The following is a 25,526-nucleotide window of genomic DNA, read 5'->3' on the forward strand; positions in this document are numbered from 1 at the left end:
ACTGTAAATCCGATTGTACTTTGCTGCCTGCAGGGTAATTAAAAAGCCATTCAGCCAAGCAATAAATTATGGAAACGCAGAAGCTGAACCTTTGTGGAACAAAATGGTTGCACTTGGGCTGTATAAAAGAACAGCTACTTTTTGTTTTATTTTATTTTTTTAAAGCAGCTTCTGCCATGGACCATTTACTGATCTGCCACCGTTTGAAAAGCTTGATTGCATAGCAGCATGACTCACACATAAACATCTATATTAAAAGGAATTCTAAAAAAAAAAGAAAAGAATGGTATTGATAGAGATGTGCTCTCAAAGCCAGCTTTTTCTATTGCTTTCCTTATTCTTTCGCTTTTCAGCGAGGACACAGTGATTCTAACATTGGAAGGTCAACCGGGGCACTACTGCAATGAAGAGCTTACAATTGGGCCATACAGGCAGGATAAATAATGTTATCGGCGACCCCACTGGCTTGTGTGCTCTTGGGAACAGTCACTGGTGGCAGCAAGCCTGAATCATCATTTGTAAACTTTAGGCAAATGCTAGGAATAGGTTATTATGCTTTGAAGGCACTCTGCAAGCATAAAACCAAGAAACAAAGTGCATTGTATTTAAAATTCTAAATGTTTGTAATATGCTATGTTTGGTTGCTTAGATTAAAGGATAGGAGATATTTTGACCCGGTTTTTCTTCCCTATTCCTTTGTTTGCTTTCAGCTAATAGGAACCTCCCTGTACTGGATAATTGTGCCACAGACTTTTGTTCTCAATTGTCAGGGATCTTTCTGTCATTTGTAAAATATCTCTTTCCAGTTCAGCCTAAACAGTGCAATAACTGCTCCTATACAATAGCTCCTTCCGGACTGCAGGTAATATAGTCCCTGGTGGCCGGATTCTGTAAACGACGCCTAAATCGGCAGATGCCTTGAAAGAAGGTGTCGGCCGTGGGCCCATCACACGTTTAGAATTGCGTCTAACAGCGCCTATCACAAACTTTTGGCGCTGGTAATGTAGGACAGGGCTTTGGTGGCCTGTGTTGCAAGTGCCTAAGGCCTAGATTCACTAAACTCACCATTGTTGGGCGATCCGTGGCCGAGTCTTGCCGGGCAACCAATTCACTATGAGTCCTCATGCAAATTAATGTGATCGGACGCAAGCCCCAAAGCAACCCCACAGATTGCTGCAGAGCGATCCAGATGCATGCACAGACATCCTCTTTGCCTAGAGATGCGATCCGTGCATGCGCTTGCTCTCCGCACAAGATTGAGGTCAAAACAAAATGGGGGTGGCTGCACTCGCTGGTCCCATGAGCGGACTTCAGGAATCATTTCAAGCAGCCAGAATGGAACAGAACACATTTTCCAGCCCCACTTTAAACCCATGGGCTCAAACTACGGGCTTGCACTGTGCTTTTTGCCAAGGAAGATGTGTTTTAAATGTTTTATTTTGATATTTGTTTTTTTTTTTTTTTAGATACTGGGATTTCAGGGAAGCAGAGAGCAGAGCAGTCGGCAAGGACGTGAGCGACTGGTCCTCAGCAGCCACTTCTTTTTGGATTGGCAAGCCCAGTCGGTGTTCCTTCTTCTGTTAAGTGAATCGATGGCTTCCTACTTTCTCTAAGAAGATTTTGAAGCAGTAGCTCTTTTTCAAATCAATCCCCCTGATGCAGCAGTAATTGCGAAACAGGGCCTGTTGGGAGTTATAAGATGGGAGTTACAAGATCTCTATTACGCTGGATTGAATCTCTGCGCAAACTGGTCGGGACACGATCGGTGATCTTAGTGAATCTAGCCCTAAGTTCTTTTGAGAATCGCATCTAGCACTGCCTATCTTTTTCTCCACCTCCAAACATGCCCATTTGGGCGTTAGGCGCCTACCTTTTATAGAATTGGGTAGGCACCTATTGGCTAATTAAAATTTTTTTCCCCGATTATGAATTTGTTAAAGCTTATTTAGGTAATTAATGTAGGCGCCGATTTAGTCGCCTCTTTCAGAATCAGGCCCCGAGGGGCTGATGCAGAAATCTACTGCAGACCAAACTGCACGGTCACTGTGGGCTGAGTGTGGGTTGTATGTGCTGAGCAATGCAGAGAGGAATTGAGTGCCAGTGTTAACCCGCTTGAAATATATGGATACTTGTTGCATTAAAATAAGTGGAAAAAGCACCCTTTACCGACTGAAACTAAAAAAGCTAAGTTTTGCAATTTTAGCACTCACTTATATAGAAATGAAGTTAAAATATAAATGATACATAAGTATTTCTAAAAAATTGAATGGATCAGTGAAGATCTCCTAACAGTATAGATATATAGATTTTAGTTTTACCTTTTCCTGAGCTACCCCTCCCCTTCCCCACTCAACATCTCTCACTCTCCTGCACTAGTGGACCAGCAACTTATCCTGTCTTTGAACTCTCTGCCAGGTATACCTCAGAGGTTGCCACTGCGATTCATATGCAATGGCCCAGCAGGCTTCCTTCTGTGGCATCTACACTATCAAATGCAATAGAGGTTTCTACTGTGAGCCGGTGAGGTAAATGCTCCGATGCTCATAGAGATAGGAGTGTTGAAGCATTTACCTCATAACCCGTACTAGAAATCTCTACTGCAGTCTTGTAAAAGGGGGCCAAATTGATTAGAACTGATAGAAAATACAGTCATTAGATTGCTTTACAAATCTAAATTGGTTGCCATTGGGATGAAAATTAAATTTAAGATTTTAATTTTGGTCCATCAAACCTACTATATCGTATATACTCGAATATAAGTCGATCCGAATATAAGTTGAGACCCCATTTTCCCTCAAAAAAGGAGGAAAAATGGTTGACTCAAATATAAGTCGGGTGGCTTAATATTCAAGTGTCCTGTCAGGCTCTGCACCCAGTCCCCTTCCTGTCAGGCACTGCACCCAGCCCCCTTCCCTGTCAGGCACTGCACCCAGCCTCCTTCCTGCCAGGCACTGAACCCAGCCCCCTTCCCTCTCTCCCCTGTCAGGCACTGCACCCAGCCTTCTTCCCTCCCTCCCTCCCTGTCAGGCTCTGCACCCAGTCCCCTTCCCTCCCTCCCTGACAGGCTCTGCACCCAACCCCCCTCCTCAGTCAGACTCTGCACTAAGCTCCCCTCCCTCCCAGGCTCTGCACCCTGTCCCCGCTCCGTGCCCTGTCCTCGTACCTCCTCTGCCGATCCCTGGTGGTCCAGAGGTGCAGCGGGCAGGAGCAAGCTTCCGCGCTCCTGCCCCGCTGCTAACCTGGTCAGTGGTGGCTGGCGCAAGATCGGGTTTCTTCAGCCACTGAGTGGCACTGAGCAGGAGCATGCTTTGGTGCTGCTGCTCGGTGCTGAGCAGCTTCCTGACTGGTTCCTGCAATTCTTTCCTATCAAAAATTTAAGATAGCACTGAACACTTGGTCATTTCGACAGCCTTTACTGTTTTAGACTACAGCGTATTTCTGAACCTGTTTTATTACTGAGAAAATTGAATATCTGTAGCTTTCCAGGAATTATTACTCCAATTTATAGTTATCCTCTCTTTCCCTTACGAGTCCCTTAAGGGAAGTTGCCAGTAAATGGTGCCCAAAGTTAGGTGCCAGGAAAGTCCACACTAAACCAGTATTCTGCAAAGGGCACATGACCTTTGTCCTGGAACCAATACTAACAGTACGCATCTCACACCTAACTTTGGGCATGAGCATACACTCCTTTCAAAATCTGGTGCAAATACTAGCACTCCCCTCAAGCAGTTACATGCACAAATGACATTATTCTTAGGGTTACCAGATTTTCCTTTGGGAATATGCTGACCCAGGACCACCCAGGTCCTGTCACGCCTTGGTCTGCCCCCCCAACCCTGCCCCCAGATGACATCCCCGCATGCGTGGATGCCCCTTCCCAACGTGATTTTGTCGGGAAGCTTTCCAAAACCCGGACAAAGTGCCGGGTTTTAAGAAGCCGTTTGGACCCCCGGCCATGTCCTCAAAAGAAGGACATGTCCGGGAAAATCCGGACATTTGGCAACCCTAATTATTCTATAATATTACACCTAAATCCTGGAAATACACATGATATGCCTGAGAGAGATCTGCACCGCATGCAAATCTCTCTCATAAATATTCATTGTGGATATCCTGTAAACCAGTGGTCTCAAACTCAAACCCTTTGCAGGGCCACATTTTGGATTTGTAGGTACTTGGAGGGCCGCAGAAAAAAATAGTTAACGTCTTATTAAAGAAATGACAATTTTGCCTGAGGTAAAACTCTTTATAGTTTATAATTCTTTCCTTTTGGCTAAGTTTTAATAATAATATTGTAATTTATAGCTAAAGAGATATGATCAAGAAACTGTTTTATTTTACTTTTGTGATTATGATAAACATACCGAGGGCCTCAAAATAGTACCTGGCGGGCTGCATGTGGCCCCCAGCCGCGAGTTTGAGACCACTGCTGTAAACTGACTGGCTGGGGTGCCTCAAGGACTGGGTTTGGGAACCACTGAACCAGACATTGAATATGTATTTTAACATTAGGATTATGTGGTGTATTATTATATTTGGAAACATGCTAGTCTGCTCTGTTTTAAATTGTAAAATAATTACTTATAAAGTGCTAATGGAAAGAGTTAGTCGTATCTCTTTTTCATAAAATCTGCATGTGTTGTCTGCCTCCCTCATAGCAATAAACACTATTATTCCCTCTGCTTTGCTCTGCTCCCTGAGGCTATAGCACCTTCATATATTATTTAATGAACTAAAGGCTTCACTCCCTCTATTTTAATCATGTTATAAGTAGTGCTTCTGTTCTTCAATGTTTATAAATTGTAAATTTAGGTATTTAATTTATAGCTAATTAGTAGTTATTTTACAACATAAAAATCTGTATTTTATTGGCGTCTTCACACCATAAGTACATTTACTGGGTACCTCAGTAGAGTCAAAGATTTATATTATTAATACTAATACTATGCTTAAATCCCATATTTACCCAATCAGTTCAATGCAGTTAACAAACTGTCAAAACCTAGGCATACTTGGGGAAGAGAACAGTACACGAGGTAATCAATAAAATTCAAACATTATTTCCAATACAAAATATCTGAAACGGCCAAATCTTTACATGTTTCCTAAAAAGCAGATAATCGGCAATTGTTCTAATATTCTAGATACAAAATCCTGCTTATATCATACTCCTTTTTTCCCTGGAATATGTAGTAACATTTGGGGCTCCTTTTACGAAGGTGCGCTATGGGTTTTACTGCACGCACCGGATTAGCGCGCACTAGCCAAAAATCTACTGCCTGCTCAAAAGGAGGCGGTAGCGGCTAGCGCACACGACATTTTAGCGCACGCTATTCCGCGCGTTAAGGCCCTAGCGTGCCTCTGTAAAAGGAGCCCTTGATTTTTTTGATCGTAATGTACCTTGAAGACATGAATGTACAGTAAAACCTTGGATTGCAAGTAACTTGGTTTGCAAGACAAGCAAAACATTTTAATAAATTTTAACTTGATATATAAGCAATGTCTTGCAATACAAGTACATACAGTATACACACATCACAACTGAGCCGATGGTTCTTCTCTTTATGTCATATCTATAAGATGGAAAGATTTATTGCAATTCAGCGGGGATATTTCAGGAAATTTCAGGATGTGTGGAAACCATTAACAAAATATTGTACGGATTAGTTGACATTGTTTCCCTTAAATTTATCAGTATAATAGTGAAGGGAGGATATTTTATTATTACATATTCTATAAGATAATGGAATATATGGTAGGGAGGGGTGGGAAGGGGGAGGGATAAGAGTTTATGTAATGTACCAATGATAGTTTTTAAGTGATGTATTTATTGTTAATGTGATTGAACATATAAAACACTTATTGTAATTTTGAAAATGAATAAAGAATTATATAAAAAAAAAAAATTAACTTGATATATAAGCAATGTCTTGCAATACAAGTACATATAGTATACACACATCACAACTGAGCCGATGGTTCTTCTCTCTCTGACGCTGCAAGAGTGTTGTGACTGTTCTAAACAAGCAAAGTCTTGCAATACGAGTGCATACAATATACAGGGGTCACATCATCACAACTTCATCACAACTGGGGTCGATGGTTCTTCTCTCTGTAACACTGCAAGAGTGTAGTGACTGTTCTAAACGAGCGAGGTCTTGCAATACAAGTACATACAGTATACACTCACGACATCATCGCAACTGAGCCGATGGTTCTTCTCTCTCTGACGTATAGAATTTTGCTTTAAAGTTTTGGGGTTGTGGAACGAATCGTCTGAGTTTCCATTATTTCCTATGGGGAAATTTGCTTTGATATATGAGTGCTTTGGATTACAAGCATGCTTCTGGAATGAATTATGCTCGCAAACCAAGGTTTTACTGTATTTGTGTCACTTATGAGCCATCAATACAGAAAAGACACACAAAAAACTGAGTGAAGAATGCAAGACAAGCCAAGAAGGGGTGAGAGAGTCCTAGGGAAAGTGGTATTTTCTGAATATTTATCCAATAAACACTTATTGTAGGGCCCCTTTTATTATGTTAATATATATTGTTCATAGACATGCAATAATGGCTTATGGACATTTTTTTAAGGAAATTAGCTAAACCTTTTTTTTTTTAAACCTGGCTAAGCTAACTGCTTTCACCACCCTCTCTGGCAACAAATTTCAGAGTCTAATTACACACTGGGTGAAGAAATATTTTCTCCAGTTTGTTTTAAATTAATCACTTAGCAGCTTCATTGCAGGCTCCCAAGTTGTAAACAAGCAATTCATATCTATCCATTCCATTCCACTCAGTATTTTATAGACCTCTATCTCCCCTGAGCCATAGTTTCTCCACTGAGGAAAGGAATGAAAAACAAAAAAATGAGAATGCCGTATTGTCTTTGTAATGCTCCGTTTACTACATCTCAAAAAAAGATTCAGCAGAATTAGAAAAGATTCTCATAGGGAAGTCAGCCCATCCCCTTTATTATTTTCGTCTCCCTTCTCTGAATCTTTTCTAATTCTGCTATATCTTTTTTTTTTTTTTGAGATGCAGTAAACAGCATTACAAAGACAATATACCATTCTCATGTTTGTTTTCCATTCCATTCCTACTAATTCCTAACATTCTATCTCTACCTGCTTCTGCACACTAAGCAGAGGTTTCAACGTATCATCAACAATGTCCTTTTCCTGGATCCCTGCATCATGTAGCTATAGTTCAGGTTCCTCTTTCCCACTGCATCACTTTGCACTGGCTCACATTAACTGCCTCTTTTAGAAAGCCGCGCAGCAACAGCCCCGAAGCCCTTTAAATCTCTACGGGCTTCGGGGCCATTAGCGCAGGGCAGCCACTCGTGCGGCTTTGTAAAAGAGGCCGTAAATGTAATTTGCCATTTTGATACCCAGGTCCTCTTGCAATTTTTTTATTTTTTTTTTTACAATCCTCTTACGAGTTAACAACTTTTAATAACTTTGTTCAGTCCTCGATTTCTGACAACTCTAGCCTTGAGCTGGAACCTGTAGCACTGATTTCAATGGATTGAATAAGGAACTACGAATCCCACATTGCTTCAAGATGTAAGTTAAAAGCAAGGACTGGCCTAAAAGACTCCTTCCTGGAACTGGGTAAAGAACAACTCAAAAATATAAGGTCAAGATGATAAATTCAATGTAAATACAGTCCACCTTATGAGAAGAAATAGAAAAGAAAAAGAAAAAATTATTACAAGTAAACAGAGAAGTGTTTCAAACATTGCATTACAAAAGAACATAAGAGCATCCATAGTGGGTCAAACCAATGGTCTATCTAGCTCTGTATCTTGTTTCCACATTGGCCAATCCAGGTCACAAATACCTGGCAGAAACCCAAATAGGAGGGGTCTTAGGCGCCTGGGCCAATCAGGACTTTAGGCTCATCCCTAGTGCATCCCAGATACACCGGGAAGGGGAAGGCCTATCATTTTGAAGAGTTGGGTCTGCCGGCAAGAAGGAGCAAGCATCACTCCTGCCAGTCTTCTAAAAAAGGTATGGGGGTCAAAGGAGGGGACCGGTCACTAGACTACCAGGCTTGGTGTGGTAGGGTGCTGTCAGGGGTGAGCTTGCTGTCAAGGGGATACTTGGGGGGGGCAGAGGGGGATTGTCAGGGGGAGCTTGCTGCTGGGGAGCGCTTTCTTTTTTATAGGCACAATAGCTGTGCACAATAGCTGCGCCCATTTAAAATAAGAAACAGCCTCTCCTCTCCCTACTTGCTGCGTCAGGCAGGGATAGCAGGGACTGTTTTTTGTTTTTGACAGGCAGGAAGCCAAGAGGAGCTGTGCTAGCGATTTTTCTTCTGAGCATAGATCCTTCCCTCCCTTTACTGGCGATTTTCCACACACATAGCATGTATATAATTTGCATTCTATTGTGCTGAGAATCGCCATTAAAACAAAAATCACTCCCACCAGGGTATTTTTTGGTTTTTTTTTACTGTGGTGTCAGAGCTTAGAGAATCTGGCCCTGAGTCTGTTGGAATAAACTGATATCCTTGAACATTGAGAATTTGTGTTGTAATCTCTGGGCTGGTGAGGCAACGGGCTCAGGTGTGTAACCCATAAAGTATTGTATTGTTCCCTTGAAGTGTCCAGTGTGTGTATGCACAAGCTTTACCTCCAAATCCCTGAGGGAGAAAGTTCAGTCTCTCACATGTGGTGGCTCTTACAGGGAGATTAAAGTCTCAACAGAAAAAAATATAAGGCAACTCTCTTCTGCTAATAGGGGAAGACCGGTTGGAAAGGCCCGACTCCGTTAATAAAAAGGGTTGATACAATGTGATGACCTCACACATCAACAGATATCACATTTTGAGAAGTGCATGATGTATTTGAATGTAAAATATACACCTCTTTCATCACTGGATGTATAAACTGGGAGGTTTCCAGCATCAACTCACATACCGAATAGTTACCACATTTTTTATGACTCCCAGAGAATAAAGTCTGTGCATCAGAGAGACTGACCCATGTATCTACTGAGACTATAGACCTCACTGTAATAGTGCGAGTTTGTTTGTTTGTTTTTTACCTTTCCAAAATTGGATAAGGAGAGAAGCTCTGTCCCAAGTCAGAGAACTAAAAAAGAATGTAGTCAGTGCTGGACATGCAGGATTTTTTTTGTTGTTGTTGTTAGTATAAAGATTGAAAGTACATGCAGTAGGACTGATTAAGCTACTTCAAGCACCTGAGGAGCAGCACAGCCTAGGAGCTAAGGCAGACTCTCAGAGGAAAAGGCAGCTAAAAAAACCTTCCCTAATCAAGGCAGAAGAGCAGCCGGGAAGGAGCTGTCAGAGCATTTGACTCAAAGGGAAGCTGGCATAGAATACTGAAGTGAAGTGCTGTACTTAAAGTCAGTATCCCAGGTCCCTGGAGAAAACCAATTGCTAATAAATGGAGACTCCAAGATGGAAATCTGGAAACTAGAAAGGCAAGAGCTTTGGCTAACCATGCAGCAGAGTCCTGGGAAGTCAGAAGACTACCAGTCCTGGGAATGGAACCCAGGTAAGGACCAGGAAGTTCAGTCTCCTGGCAGGAGTAGAGAGACAGAAGTCAGACTAAGGACTGGTCAGCAGAAATAAGTGGTTTCTGGACCCTGGATGGACTCATACTCCAAGTCTAGACACTCCAAGAAGGAAAAGGAGACCAATGAGGGGCACCGGGTAGCAGTCCAAACCCTACCTCAGGTACAGCCCATGAAAGAGAGCATGGTCAAAGCCTGCGATTTGGAGCCCACTGAAGGATGCCATGATGTCTTAGCCAGAAGTGGAGACCAAGGCCCAGGAAGATTACCCATAGGGGTTCAAAGCCTACCTCGGGATCTGGCTAGTGAACTGGAGGCAGTTCACCGCTGCATTGAAGATTTGATGGAAGACCCGCAGCTAGTTATTAAGTATGTGACCCAGTTGAAGGAGGAAAAGAAGGTCCTCTAGATGTAACTGGTGGAGGCTTAGGACCAAGTCAGCCTTTGGACTTACCAGAGTGAGGATTATTGAACCAAGGCAAAGGCCACAGAGTTGGCAATGGCAGTGCCAGGATGGCAGTACACTGGGCTGCAGGAGCAACTGATTGAAAAGGTATCAAGCTGTGAAGCGATGGAAGCAAAGACACAGGTTTTGGAAGACCTGAACACTAGGCTTCAGGATACCATACACGAATTGTGCTTCCAGAAGGAGAGGGCCTGTGAAAAAGAGAAAGCAGCCCAGCTAGAGTGTACCTGATTGACAGAAGTGAATAGGTTGCTGACCCAGAAACTGGCAGATATGCTGGGGAAGACAAAAGCAGATTGTATCATTATATGGGAGCACCAAGAAAAGCCAACAGTACTGGAAAACATAATTCATACACTCAAAAGCCAGCTAACACAGGAGGAAGTCTCCAGGGGAGCAGCCCTAAAAGAATTGGAGCATATGGCTATCCAGGGCAAGAGTAATGCACATACGAGAAGAGCTCAGCTGGAGAGCCAGCTTCTGCATATGACCCAGAAGAGTGACCCAGAAGTGACAAATGCAAAGAGTATATGCCCTAGCTCAAACCAGAGAAATGGCTTTGCAAATGGAAGAATTAAAGAGACAGTTGGAAGAGGGAGTTGAAGATAAGAGGGCCATGAAGGAGGCCTTGTGCATAGCCAGTCGAGAACTGGAAAGAGTTCGGATCCAGTCAGAGCTACGGGCCAGGAATGACTGTCAGGGAGCATTAGTTATCAAAATAGATCAGGGGCACAGTGGGCCATAAGCGGTAGAGGGTAACCTGTCCAGCAGGGGGGGGGGGGAAATGGCCAGCACTGGTTCCTAGAGTACCGAGAATACCGATACCCTGAGGGAGTTGCTACAAGACTATGAGGGGGCTACCAGGAAACAGATAACAGACATTATAGTGAAGTACTCAGAAAGTGGGAAACCTACGAGTCTTGATTTGGGGTTTCACCCCGAACTATTTCAAGAGCCCTGTGAGTGGGAAACCCGAGTGAAAGAAGTGGGCCCAGAAAGAGAGGCAGTGTTGCAGGCCACAGCAGCCCCGAAGCAGATGGGGTGAACTGCAATAAAGACTGTGGAGAATCCGGGAGTGCCAGATGTTGGAGGAGGTAGCTACCAAGTGGAGTATGGACAGTTCAGTCCAAAGATGGCAAGGCCATTGCTGTGATGGGACTCAATGGCTGCTGTGTTTACCTTGCCCTGTTCACATTCAGTCACTTGAGAGAGGTTATATGCAAGGTAGTGGCTCATTAGCTGCCCTGAAGAGGTGTTTGGAAGGTCCTGGAGGTATAAGAGGCTGGGGGAAGCAGGTGCTCACCATACTAGGGTTGAGCTGAGGTGGAGGATACGGGAGGGATTAAAGGATTTTCCCTTAATAAGACTGCAGTTATACCACTGGGCATCAGGGAGCAGCAGACAAATCGGGGAAATCTTCCTATCCCAGAATGCACTGAGCTTTGCAGTGCTGAGATCCACCAGGGAAGTGATACAGCCCTGCTGCATCATAGGGTCAGAACTCAGGCAGGGAGGAGGATGAATGCCTAGAGTGGCACTGAATATCTGTTTTTTGTGGCAGCTTTTTTTTTAAGTTCAAGGACTTAGGACCCCTTTTATCAAGTTGCATAGAGATTTTTAGTGCGAGCTGGCACATGCACTGTAAATGCTTTGACACTCATAGAATTCCTATGAGCACCAGAGCACTTACTTTGCCGGCCCATATTATAAACCTCTAGCGCAGCTTCATAAAAGTATGTATGAGTGTGTATGTGTGTGTGGGGGGGGGGGGGGAGGAGTTAGCTGGTGAGAAAGAGAGAATAAAAGCCTTTTTATTTTTATGTTATTTTTTTATGGTTGTGTTTAATCTTGATTGTTACGAGAGTAGTGGTGTTGTTATATTTTTTGTAAACTACTTAGGTTTAAGTGGTGTAAGAATGATTAAAAAATAAATAAGCAAAATAAATATGAGGGATTGCTGAAAAGTTCTCAGTCCAACCAACCAACCAACCAACTTCCTAAATTCTGAGTGTTATTTTGTCACTGTAGCTGAAAAGAATGTTAATAATAATAATAATCATAATAATAACTTTATTCTTTCATACCACCATAACCAAAAGTTCTAGGCGGTTTACACTAAAAAGAGCTGGACAATCAGCAAAATACAATAATACAGTAAAAAAAATGCAAATATTTGTAAAATAGAATTTCAATAATAAAACTCACTAAGTAATAAACTTATCGAACAAAGTGGTCTTAATTAATTTCCGAAAACTGCAATAGGATAACATAGCTTGCTGAATACATTTACCTAACCAAGATTGTTGCTTACCAGCTTGAAATGCTAAGGTCCTATCAAAGAAGGTCTTCTATCTATACCCATTAATTTTTGGATAAGCAAATAAGTAGAAGTTTCTAGTTTCTCTTGATGATCTATGCAACACAAAATGAGGAAAAAAGTAAGCTGGAGACAATCCCGATATCAGCTTAAAGCAGATACAGGAAAATTTGAATAATACTCTTGCCTCCAAAGGCAACCAATGAAGTAAACGATAATATGGACTAATACGGTCGTTCTTTTTTAAACCAAAAATCAATTGAACAGCTGTATTCTGAATTATCCTTAATTTCCTTAGAATTTTTTGGGGGTGCTCCTAAATAGATGATGTTACAGTAGTCTAAAATTGATAAAACTAATGCCTGCACCAATATCTTATTTCGTTAAGTGCCAACTTGCAGAAACAAAATTCTCAGTTTTGACATTGTTGCAGATCATTGATTGAACCATATCCACGTCATTCTCTTCTTGGTTGGGCGGAGAACTTTTCAGCACCCCCTCGTATCCATGAACTCAGTAACTTGCTCGGAATTACCCAGGTAACACCATATTCACCGGGATAGACAGGGAAAAATGCTTGAATAAATGAGTGTAAACCACTTAGGTTATAAGTGGTATATAAATGCTAAAATCCTATATAATAAAACGCTAGCCGTGCATGCGCACTCAGACCTGCGTGATCTGTAATCCCTGATCCGTGATCTGTAGGTCCGTGGCCAGAGTGCGTATGCGGCAGCTAGACAAAGCGGGAGAAACAGACTCGAGCGCTGTGGCCGACTCACGATGGGAGGATGCGCCGCAGCAAAGTGCTGCACAGGTACTGGAGGGGGAGAGACATATCGCTTCTGCACCGGTACAAACATCCCTCCAGCGTTGGCAGTCGCTGCACGTTAAACAGGCTGCATCGCAACTTTCTCCTGGAGTTGAGTCCCTCTGCCGCGTCACTAATGATGTCATCAATGATGCGACAGAGATACTCAACGGCAGAAGAAAGCCGCGAAGCAGCCTGTTTAGCGTGCTGCGGCTGCCAACGCTGGAGGGAGGTTTGATATTAAAGTCATCTTGCTGGGAGGGTCGCAGAGTCAGCGGGGGTTGGGCTGGGAGGGGAGAGAAGCGTCTGCCTCGGGTGCTTCAGGCAGCAGCAGCGTTTACAATTCGCTGCTGTTGCTGGCTTCAGGCCTTCCTCTCTGGCCGATTCTGCCTACTTCCTGTTTTCATGAAGACAGGACCGGCCAGAGAGAAAGACCTGAAGCCAGCAACAGCAATGAATTGTGAATGCTGCTGCTGACCAATGAAGTAGTTAAATGAGGAAAGGGAGCAGAGGGGGAGAGAATGGCTTGGAGGGAAGGAGGAAGGTATGCCAGACCAAGGCAAAAGGAAGGAGGAGATGGAGAGAGGCCATATGGGACAGAGAGAGAGAGGGCGGACACTGGATGGAAAGAGAAGAGAGGGCAGTGAATGGAAGGGGCAACATAGAGGGTGAACAGTATTCTAGCACCCGTTAATGTAACGGGCTTAATGACTAGTTAATAAATATTCAGTTAACTATCTGGTTAGCTTAGTACATTCTACTGTCCCAACTTGACTGGACAGCTATTTCATTACTGCAAGGGATGATGCTCAGATAACTCATGGCTTTTCCCTGATCCTGCTTCAGACTGCCTGAGCGCTAACTGGATAGTGCCGTGGTTTGCCTGAATTTGTAGCAGCACTATCTAGGTAAGTGCCGCTGAACATCTGGGTTTGGCTGGGTCAGTGCGATTTGACTAGTTAACCCCCCTCCTTTACAAAGCCGCACTAGTGTTTGTAGCGCCGGCCGTGGTGATAACAGCTCGGACCCTCATAGGAATTCTATGAGCGTCGGAGCTGTTACCGCAGTGGCCGGCACTAAAAACGCTAGCACAGCTTTGTAAAGGAGGGGGTAAGTGGCTATACTTTTCAACTTCTCTGGGAAACCTTTGTAGATAATGTTAGGAGCTTTTGGAAGCTATGCATTTATTCCATTGTAGAGGATCTCAATCTACAATAAATGCAGCTGAAATATATTTGTGGATAATGGATACAGCGCATGGAAGCTTATCTCAGACATATTCATTGTGAATATCCTGAAAACCCGACTGGCTGACGGTATCCTAAGGGGTTAGAATCAGAGCTCTGTTGTGTGTACTTCAGTCAGCGTTAGAGCTCTTAAAATGGTAATGTACAGACTGCAAAAATACGATACACTCACAGAAAATAGCATATAAATGCATTTTAATGTGCTTAGTTCTAGGATCAATGTCACATTAGACTAGAGCACAACCTGATTACTTTGTTCTTAAATAAATGTTCTCCCTGATATAGAAATCCACTTAGGCAGGAAGACTCAAAGCAACTGTGTCAGCTTTTCTTCTTGTACTTCCTAGAACAGTGACTTGGCTTCTTCAGAAACTAGTAGCAGTTTTGTTGCAGGTATTGATTGTCAAACTTATGGTTTTCACTGTTTTACAGGGGAGGAATTTCCTTTGGTGGCAGTTCTATAAATTGGTACCTTATTTTAGGTGCCACAAAAGGATGCTCCTAGGGCCAGTTCTGAATTGACTTAAGGTTGCCCCTAAGCCATTAATATTTATTTATTGTAGTAGTTATAGACCATTTATAGCCTAAATGGTATATATTGAGGTACTAAAGAATTTCTCCCTATCTGTCCCAGTGAGCTCATAATCTGACTAATGTACCTGGAACAATGGTGTGTTAAGTGTCTTGCCCAGGAACAGTGCTGGGCTTGAACCTGTAACCTCTGGGTGCTGAGGCTGCAGCCCTAACTACTAGGCCACTCCTCCACTGATGGGCCAAATGTTAGGCAATGTCCAGCAGAAGTGAGCATAACTAAATGCAGCATGCAATGCACACAGTTGATAGTATTCTATAAATTGCATGTGTCTCTTGCTGATGTCCATGTAGGGTTACCAGATTTTCCGTTTGGAAAATCCAGACCCCCTAGACCCGCCCCCCAGGCCCGCCCAATCCCTCCCATCCACAAAGAAGAAAATCCAGAGAAAACCAAAAAAACTCTGTGGAGTGACGATGTTCCTAAATGGACTTTATTTGAAAGTATCAAAGTTCCAAAGGTACACTAAAATCATCCACATAAAATAATTCCATCCACATAAAAGTAAATCATCCACATAAGATCCTTAAAGGACCTAGTCCGCTAGGGATACAGGACCCAACACGGTCTGCGTTTCGATAAAAAGTCTTCTTCAGGGGGTCCCTGGGGGTCCTCTAAAGGTGTGTACGTGGGAAACAATTGTGTGGTGAACCGGAAGTGAGACACTGATTGCAAATGCAAGCAGTCAGTATTAGAGTTTGTCAGTATTAGAGAATTTTACTAAAGTAAAATCTTTTTAGATTTTTTTAGTTTTACTTAGAGTGGGAGTGCTAGTGGGTGCATTACTGATGGGTTTTTTTCTTCATTTTTAGCGTCCGCTCCTGAAGAAGTGTTATAGTTGCGGGGAACCGGCTTGAAGATAGCAGCTTTGGGAGCACATATTATATTATTGCATGGGATACCAGCAGAACACCCGCCTCTAAGGTCATCGGGAGAAAAAAAAGAAAAAGTACAAGTTTGTAATGAGTGTTTCTATTCAGTTGAAATAGTTTTGAATGAGGCGGAAGGACCCAATGGTGCAGTGATGGTCCCGGTGGCAACCCGTGCTAGTGTATTTCACTTTAAACACATGTGGTTGTGGGTCTGAGCACATCACTTATAAAAGGTATTAAGATTTAGGACCCAAGTGGATTGTATAGTGTAATATTGATATACTGAATCTGTGATTAAGTGAATATTGAATTTATGATATCACAGAAGTTTCATGTTTGTCTCCCATACTTGAAGGATCCTTTTTCTGGAACCATATGCTAACTCTACCTATTTACCATATTACGAAACATTGCCAGTGTAAAACAATATAAAATGTGGTCTTTTGGGCTCATTAGAATTACATAATAATGAGACGAAAATGATAAGAGGTATGGAAAACTTGTCATATGCCGACAAGCTGGAAAAGCTGAGGCTGTTCTCCCTGGAAAAGCGGAGACTTAGAGGAGACATGATAGAAACTTTTAAGATCCTGAAAGGCATAGATAAGGTTGATAGGGATAGATTCTTCAGACTGTGGGGAACAACAAGTACAAGGGGGCACTTGGAGAAACTGAAAGGGGACAGGTTTAAAACCAATGCCAGGAAGTTCTTCTTCACCCAGAGAGTGGTGGACACATGGAACGCACTCCCGGAAGCTGTGATCGAACAGAACACAATACAGGGATTCAAAGTTGGTTTGGATAAATTCCTGAAGGAGAAGGGGATTAAGGGATACAGATAGAAGTAGTGATAGGTTATAGGATGAGTTCAGGGACCACTGACAGGTCATGGACCTGATGGGCCGCCGCAGATGCGGACTGCTGGGCGCGATGGACCTCTGGTCTGACCCAGCGGAGGCAACTTCTTACTCTTACTCTTACTTAGATAAAGGGTTCAGTTCAGAAAAATGATTTGACATACACATACACAACCCTTGTGACTATATAAATACCAAAAAAAGGAGTAAGGAACAAAGAGGTCAACTAACTGAATATCTGTTTCCTGTATCCAGAACTTCATCATTTCCTCTGTCCTAAAACAGAAAATATAACACCACAGCAGGGAGACAATCATTGTACTTGCATCCCTCTTTCGCTACAGAGCCAACTTGAGCATTCCACATTGGGCTACATTCTTTTAAATGAGCCAGACAGACTGCCTATTGCAGACAGGGCAAAATTAACTCTTTCTGGACCACAGGCAAACAAGCACATTGGAGCCCTCATTGAAATACAGTATAACTAACGTGACCATTTATTTTTTTTCATCAAAACGGGACATCTATTAATTGTCAGTCTTGCCCCCAATCCCGCTCTAGCCCCATTCTCCAATCCCACTCCCAATTTCTTTCATTCATTTTTCATGTACACATAATATCTTATTAATTCATAATGGTAACCATAAAATTTTAAAAAATCATAAAGCACACTATACGCAGAGAAAATGTTAATTATCATTTATATTTGCTTTTTTTAAAGATGTCAACGCAGATGACTTTAAAATATGCAATGTCACCTCAGTAACTATAGAAAAATAGACAAATATAGTGCAAAATATAGACAGCAGATTTAAATTCTCAAAACTGACACATTTTGATCACTAAATTGAAAATAAAATCATTTTTCCAACCTTTACTGTCTGGTGATTTCATGAGTCTCTGGTTGCATTTCTTTCTGACTCAATCCATCCTCCTTTTTCTGGAGCCATATGGTAACCCTATCTCAGGACAAAATTCTGCTTTGGAAGCCATTCAGTTAGCACATCTGGAGAGGCCTATGCATGTGCCATTTGCCTATGCTTTAATTTTTCTGTAATTGTGGGCACAACTTGTCCAGCACTACCTACATCTCATAACTGGCCTACCTCGCGGCCATTTTAAAATGTAGAATATAAAAAGAAACTTTAATAAGAGGGATGACAATGTAATGGGTTTAAGAGAAGGGAATCTTTTTCTTCTTAGTTCTGCCTTCCTCTCATGTGCCTTAAATGGGAGAAGGAGTATAATCTCTTCTTCTTTTCCTCCTGTCCTCCTTGGCACCATCCCAGTTTTTTTCTATCCAGTTCCCTTTGCTCAGTCTCTCACTGTTGCTGGCAGCTGACTGAAACCTTTTGCCTCTACTACCCATCCTTTGGGCCTGCATATAGAAGACAGTAATAGAAAAAACAGGAAAATGGAGGACTGAGGTTGTACACCACAGCATCCTGGGACTAGCCAGCTGGGAAACAGAAAGAATCTTTAAACAGCATAAATTAACGGAAGTACATTTATGACTGTTGTGTGATATTTGCCAGGAGTTGCTGGAATTTTCTTTAAAAGTGAGAAAAACATCCTGTCTTTGGAAACTCCCTCAGACTTTATATAATATATCTAGATGTCTAATTGTAGAGAGGAAGATGTCCGAGCTTCTGAAACATGGTTATTTCCTGATTAGGTTACCTTAAAAAATTTTAAACACCAAAATGAAAAAAATAAAAAAAATAAACAGAACCCCATCTTGTGGTGTACACTTTTTAAAGCATTATCCTCAGCAATATATTTCCAATGACAGAGTAAAGCATTTTCCTGCTGTGCATTTGGGTGCTATGACAGGGCCCAGAAGAGATTGTAATCAGTGTTGATACACCCGATCCCTATTGAATTACACAGACTATACTTAGAGTGGAGTTGCGTCGTTAGGGTTCCCTGGCTGCAATACAGAACAGAATGCCAGCAGATGCTACTGCACAATTGTTTCTTTGGCTGTAATTATGAACCAGTAAGTGTTGACAGAGCACAAATTTAGATTACTGCTATCGCTATTAAAAGAATCTCACACAATCATGTTAGCAGAAAGCAGGGGCCACTTGAGAATGCTAGCAGCAAATCTAATATGATTGATTGAGCGTATTTAGATTCAGGCTAGAACTCTGTTTTGTCACTAAGGACTCCTTTTACTAAGGTACGTTAGGGCCTTAACGCACGGAATAGCACACGCTAAATTGCTGTGCTAGACCTTAACGCCAGCATTGAGCTGGCATTATTCTAGAAGCGTACCGCGTGGTTTAGCACACGGTAATTTCATGCGTGCGCTAAAAACGCTAGCGCACCTTAGTAAAAGGAGCCCTAAGTTTCTTCCTGTTGAATTGGGTTCCATCTCAATCAGAAACTGACTCCATTGAGCTATGGTCCCATAAAGCCTTTAGTTGCAACTATTACATATGGTTTTTTTTCTCCCTATTTAATAAGTATCTGAGAAGACCTCGTCCTAAAAATACGCAAAGTAAGAGAAATTATTCAGCGCCAGGGCCAAGGGAGTCAGCTATGCAAAAAGAAGAATCATCAGTATATCGGTTCAACAGTGAGCAATACAGCTATAACAGAAGGTTTACTAACTGTAGTGGTTCTTCTGTTTCCTTCAGTCAGCTGCAGTCTTGGCTTAGCATATTTTGAATTCCTTTTTTTACTCTTGGAATTTGAAAAAGCACAACACATTCCTTTGAACTCTGGAAATTCAAAATCATTTTATAATAGTACTTCCTGCTTTTGACATTAGCATACCAGTTAACTCCAACTTGCTTGGTGGTAGAGCGGTGCTTACATTTTCTCATTTGCTTCTTTTTGTATGAGTCTCTCCACTTCTGCAATCACAATGCCCACATTTTTATGCTGACAACCCAATCGATATCCTCGTTGATTACCTCACATTAACAAACACAAAGCAAAATGTCTAATTAACGCAGCTCAAAATAAAGTGATGCACCGCTTAACAACCAAATAGCCTACCAGCAGACTTGATGGGCTATGGCCCTTTTCTGCCGTCATCTTTCTATGTTTCTATGTTGTTTGGGGAGGGTTAATGGAGTGGGCAAACTTGATGGGCTATGGCCCTTTTCTGCTATCATCTTTCTATGTTTCATACATCTGAGCCAAGTTATAGGATGTAGCTAAAAATTGAAGGACATTTCTAAAGGAAACCCTTTTCTTCCAGGGAGCCTCTCATTGTTAGCTCTCCTCATTTGACTTTATAACTTATTTCTAGGCTCAGCAAAGGACCAGGCAAGTTTTCCTTGTATCAGAAGGAGGCTTTCTTTGGCTGCATTGGAATGCTGATCAAAGTAACTCTTCAGGGTCTGGGAAAAGACCTTCATCTGCTGATCCATGCCCTCAAGGGCACACAGCTGATTCATTCCTATCTCCTTTTTGCCTGTATCAAGCCTATGGACATGTAAAGACAGAGGTTTGCTTTGTCACTGTGTCCTTTTCATCCAAAACCTCAGCTGCCAGCATCAGCATGACAAGAACAACAACTACTAATCGCAAGAGTAAAATAGCAAACGTGGTTAAACACATTCTTTTCTTCAAAAGTCGACTAATAAATCATAAAAAAATGCAGTAACAAACAGCTGAGTTTTCAACTGCTTCTTAGATTGAAACCGGTTCACACGTAGTCGCAATTGGCTCTCCAGGGCATTCCACATTTTGACACCAGCAATACAGAAAGTCATCGCTCTAGTTTCTATATAATTTCCCTGCACTATTGGAATTAATAGCTTTTGATTTTCAATTACATACAGTACACATTTTTTCTTATGCTGGTATTTCCAAATATGTATTAGCATTTAAATGTATATTTAAATGAGAAATCACATTATGCTATTGCGGGACAGTTCGTTCATCGGCTGCTGTACACTGTGTGGTTTGGTCTACCATTAAAATAAACATGTAACCACAGAATATGATTTATTTATTTATTACAAAATTTATATACCGCATACAACTTGAACTGTGGAGTTCGGGGGTTTCCCCTATTGTTTGCTCATTCCTTGACTTGATCAGGAGTGCTAGCATAGTCTGTATGGATACCAATTGCATTTATATGGAGAACACACAGTATCAGCTGCATTTCCCTCATCCACTCCTCACAGCATTTGGATCCTAGTCCCGGGGGTTGAGGTTCAGTCTGGCAGTGGCCCGACTGGCAGCTGAAGATTCAGAAGAAGCAGCTTTCCTGGTGGCAGAGGTCCTCTCTGGTTTCCAGCTACCCTTAGAGGAGCTGAGGTAGACTGCAGCACTTCTTTCCAGTGTCTGGTCTGTAAGTAGGGCTGTCACAGCCCACCGAGCAGTTCGGGGGGAGGGGGGGAAGTGTCTGAATTTGCTGTTTTATGTGGTTATATTTTGATGTAGCCTTGTTCCCCCACCCCAAAAATCCTAAAATCGCTGGTTTGGGCTGTCCTCTGTTGGAGTTACAGCCATTTTTTTTCAGCAGGAAATCCTGGCGACTGCCTTTTTGGATTTTTCCCCATTTGAATTCTAAGTTCTCAAACTTCCTTAAAAGCCTAGTTTTTGATTCTAACAACCAGGGCTGGAGTCCTCAGGCTCCCAAATCATGAATTCATGTGAGATTTGCTCCAGTTGGGCACCGGAAGAGCACCATTGTGCCATGTGTTGTGCTGCACAAGATGGAGAGGTTGGGAACCTCAGGTTTAGCCTCTGACCTTCGCATTAAGGCTGTTAAAAAAGATTGTTGGGATGGTTGGGGATGATTTTAGCCACTCAGAATCCTGGAGTGTGGTGTCAGTGACTGGTAAGGGCGCTGATGGCCCCAAATTAAAAAGAAAATATTCTAACCCTCCTCTTGAAGGGGGATCCTCTTTTGTTGCTCAAGCTTGCCATTCTAAGTTACGTGATAAAGAAGTGACTTCAGAGCCACCGGCCCAGCTGTTGCTAGTGGGAGTGGACTATATGGCTGATGCTTTGTATAGCCTGCTTTGGGTAGTAGGCAAAGTCTCTGTTTATTATGTGTCTGCTCACCAAATTTTGTGAATCATACATTGGGCTGGGGACTCCACATCTAAAGCCACTCTCAGCAGGCGTCCTTTCAGTGGCAATATGCTATTTGACCAGGGATTGGATGATCTCATTGCTAGCGTCTAGGACCACTATCCAAAATCTCTTCTGGACAGCAGGCCTCAGACTGCGAAAGGGCAAACCTGTGAGTCCTTTCGAGGCTCAAACCATTTGCGCCTGTTCTCATCTGGATCATTATCTCAGATACTCTTTCAGAGCCCATGACAGAGCTTCACCGGACTTAGAAAGTCCCAAGGCTCCACCTCTCATCCAAGTGGGCAGCCCAAAAGATCCCAATGACGCCAGGCTTCCAGGACTTCCTGGAGACTTAGGAAGCTATCACAACTGACCAATGAGTGCTAGAAGTTATCAAGGAGGGCTACAAGTTGGAGTTTGTTCGACCTCTCTCTGCCTGGTTCATGGACTTCCCAGTGGGCTGAACGGAAAGAGCTGCCCATGTCTGGGCAACCCTAAACAGATTGCTCAATATTCAGGCAATCAAACAGGTGCCAGACCCAGACTTGGGCTTTGGCAGCGACTCCATATATGTACTTTTTCATGCCCAAGAAAGGCTCTGAGGATTGGAGGCCGATCCTGGACCTCAAGTACATTAACGCAGCTCTCAAATGCCTTGTTTTTGTATGGAGATGCTTCGGTCAGTCATTGCCTCAGTACAGCCAAGGGAGTTTCTTGTAGCTTTGGACCTGACAGAGGCGTATCTACACATTCCTGTCTTTATGGATCACAGGCATTTCTTTCATTTTCATGTCTTGGAACAGCATTTTCAGTTCACAGCTCTGCCCATTGGTCTTGCCACAGCTCTGTGAACCTTCACCAAGGTGGCCCACCTCCACAAAATGGGTTGGCTTTTCCACCCTTACTTGGACAACTGGCTCATTAGAGCCTCCTCGAGGAAGGAAGCAGAGAGAGCTGTTCAGGCTATCATGGTGATACTTCAAAGTCTGGGATGGATTGTCAATTTGAAAAGAGCCAATTGTAGCCAGTTCAGTCGCTGGAGTATCTGGGTGTCTGATTTGATATAGAGAAAGGCCAAATATTTCTTCCAGAGGCACGCAAAGAGAAGCTTTGGGGCCAAATTTCAGCTCTCCTGGCACAACAGACTCTGTCGGCCTGGGGTTATCTTCAAGTTCTGGGTTCGATGGCTCACAAATCTACTGAAATACAGACTGAATGGAAAGGGTAGATGTGAATTATTTTTTTACTCTTTCCAAAAACACTAGGAATGGGGGGGGGGGGATGCGATGAAGCTACTAAGTATTAGATTTAAAACAAACCAGGGAAAATATTTCTTCATACTAGGTGTAATTAAACTCTAGAATTCGTTGCCAGTGTATATGATGAAATCAATTAGCTTAGCAGGGTTTAAAAAAGGTTTGGATAATTTTCTAAAAGAGAAGTCCATAGGCCATTATTGAGATAGCTTGGGGAAATTCACTGCTTATTCCTAGGATAAGCAGCATAAAATCTGTTTACTGCTTGGGATCTAGCTAGGTACTTGGGACCTGGGTTGGCCATTGTTGGAAACAGGATACTGTGCTTGCTGGACCTTTGGTCTGTCCCAGTATGGCAATTCTTATATTCTTAACTAGTCTTCTCATGGCATCAAGAAGAGCTAGCAGGAAATCTGCATGTACTGATTGGTAGTGTAGCAGTGGCATGCTCAGATGAACCAATTCATACAGGAAACTAGTCACTAAAATGCCTTCCTTGTTTACTGAATTTTAAATAGAATTCTTATCAGGGAAATTGGTACTAAGGCTTTGGACACTTCTGAGAGACTCGTCATTGAAAAGTTTGAAATTACTCTTTTTTTTCTCAACTATTGGTCACATTGAAAGAACCTTCACTTCTAGTCCTATAGAACAGTCAGCCAACCACCATTAATTAATATTCTAAAAGTTCCCTTTCAGGTCATTTTTGATAAATCTGTGACATCTTGCCCTTTCTGGCCCCTTTGTTCACCACTCTTCTTTGAAATGTTTACATTTATCTTCTTGATCCCCTCTGGTCTTCTTTCTTTGTCTTGCCCTGCTCCCCCCTCCCCCATATTGAGTTTCCACACTCTCAACCAGTCTTTTCCTCATGATCTCCTTTCACTCTGTATTTATTCTTCCTCTCCCACTCTTCCAAAACTCTGCTTCTCTTCTCTCTTCTCCTTTCCTTTCCTTCTTCTCACCTTATCTTTTCTAAGATTATCTTATTTTCCTGCTTTACCTCCCATTCACTCTAGTCCTATTTTCGAAAACTCACCCTGTATATTTTTTTTTAATGAGGAAAAACTTTCTTTTTTTTTTTTTTTTTTAGTATGCAGCAGGAATCGCAGTTGCTGGAAATAACGGAATAAAGTGGCATTGTAAAAATGCTTCAACAGCGTTTGCAGGTAAAAGGCTTCTTTCTGCTTTCTGTAAGCTACAGCAGTTCCAATTCCAAAACAGGATTTTCACATCCCGGAAATTAGAGGTTGGCTTGAAACACAACCAGCTATTCACACAGACTGGCTGCACTCCAGTTTCTAAAATTTCTCTCTTTTATCCCAGAGATTATTATAGATTCTACCTTTTAGTCACTAAATTATTGAGAAACAGCATGCCTTTGTCGCCTCTGCCTGGGTTTTGAAAAATAGTGTCTCTTTTCCTCCTTCTCATTATCATACTTTGCCCTGCAGGAAACAATTGGTTTTATCCATTAAGGACACAACGCCTGGCTGAAATTTAAGGCATTGTAGCGGGCTCTGTGGACAGATACACCCTGCATCAGCTCATTTCAATTCAATGATATTGTCAGCATTTACTTTATACATAGATCCTTTGGACACAGTGAAAATAAAACAGAATTTTGTCACTAAAATGTGTTTGTGTGTGTGTGTGTGTGTATCTGTATGTGTACACATGTGTGTGCTATCCGAAAATTATGAAACTTTGCATCATGACATTATTTTCTTTGTCACTTTATCACATAACAACTTGGAACTATTTTAATATGCTTACCAAATTTGTAAATATTCAATAATGATACCCATGCAAAAGTTGTTTTAACCCTTTTGTGTACATAACATAGGGGTCCTTTTACAAAGGCGCGGTAGCAGTTTAACGCGCGGAATACCACACGTTAAAACGCCTGCCGCGCTAGCCTCCATTGACGAGGCGTTAGGATTTTAGGCTGCCGCGGGGGTTAGCGCGTGATGAAATGTCTGACGCACTAACCCCCGTAGCGCACCTTGATAAAAGGAGCCCATACTAACAGTAAATGACAGCAGATAAAGACCTGAATGGTCCACCCAGTCTGCCCTTTTAATTGCATGCATTACAATTTCATGATTGCAGTGTCTTTTTTTTTTTTCTTTGTTATTTCTGGGTCATAGACCTTGGAAGTCTGCCCGGTACCGTCCTTGGGTTCCAACTACTGGAGTTGCCATCAAAGCTCACTCTGGCCTACATAAACCATCTCAAACTTTTGCAGGGTTCAAACCCGCACCGTCCTCAAGTTCCAAATTGCTGGGGCTTTCTAAGCCCTCCCAAGCCTATCCTAAACCAAATTTCCATATATGGTAAGTCTTAGGGCCTGTTTTACAAAGCCGCGCTAGCGGCTGCAGCGCGGTAACGGCTCCGAAACCCATAGAGATTTGTAAAACAGGCCCTTAGTATTTCAATTTATACCAATCATATTCTAATTAGAGATCCTTTGTGTTCATCTCATGCTTTCTTGAATTCTGTCACCATTTTCCTC

General features: G+C 42.3%; 1 long non-coding RNA gene across 1 annotated transcript; it reads left to right on the plus strand.

Moving 5' to 3' along the window:
- The first annotated feature begins 15,798 nt into the window (after positions 1–15,798).
- Positions 15,799–24,610, plus strand: LOC117362232. The gene is made up of 3 exons (XR_004539835.1): positions 15,799–15,929; positions 24,105–24,180; positions 24,466–24,610. It is a non-coding gene; the product is annotated as an uncharacterized LOC117362232 (long non-coding RNA).
- The last annotated feature ends 916 nt before the right edge of the window (positions 24,611–25,526 follow it).

This window comes from Geotrypetes seraphini, chromosome 6, assembly GCF_902459505.1.
Source record: "Geotrypetes seraphini chromosome 6, aGeoSer1.1, whole genome shotgun sequence".
NCBI classification, from domain to species: Eukaryota; Metazoa; Chordata; class Amphibia; order Gymnophiona; family Dermophiidae; genus Geotrypetes; species Geotrypetes seraphini.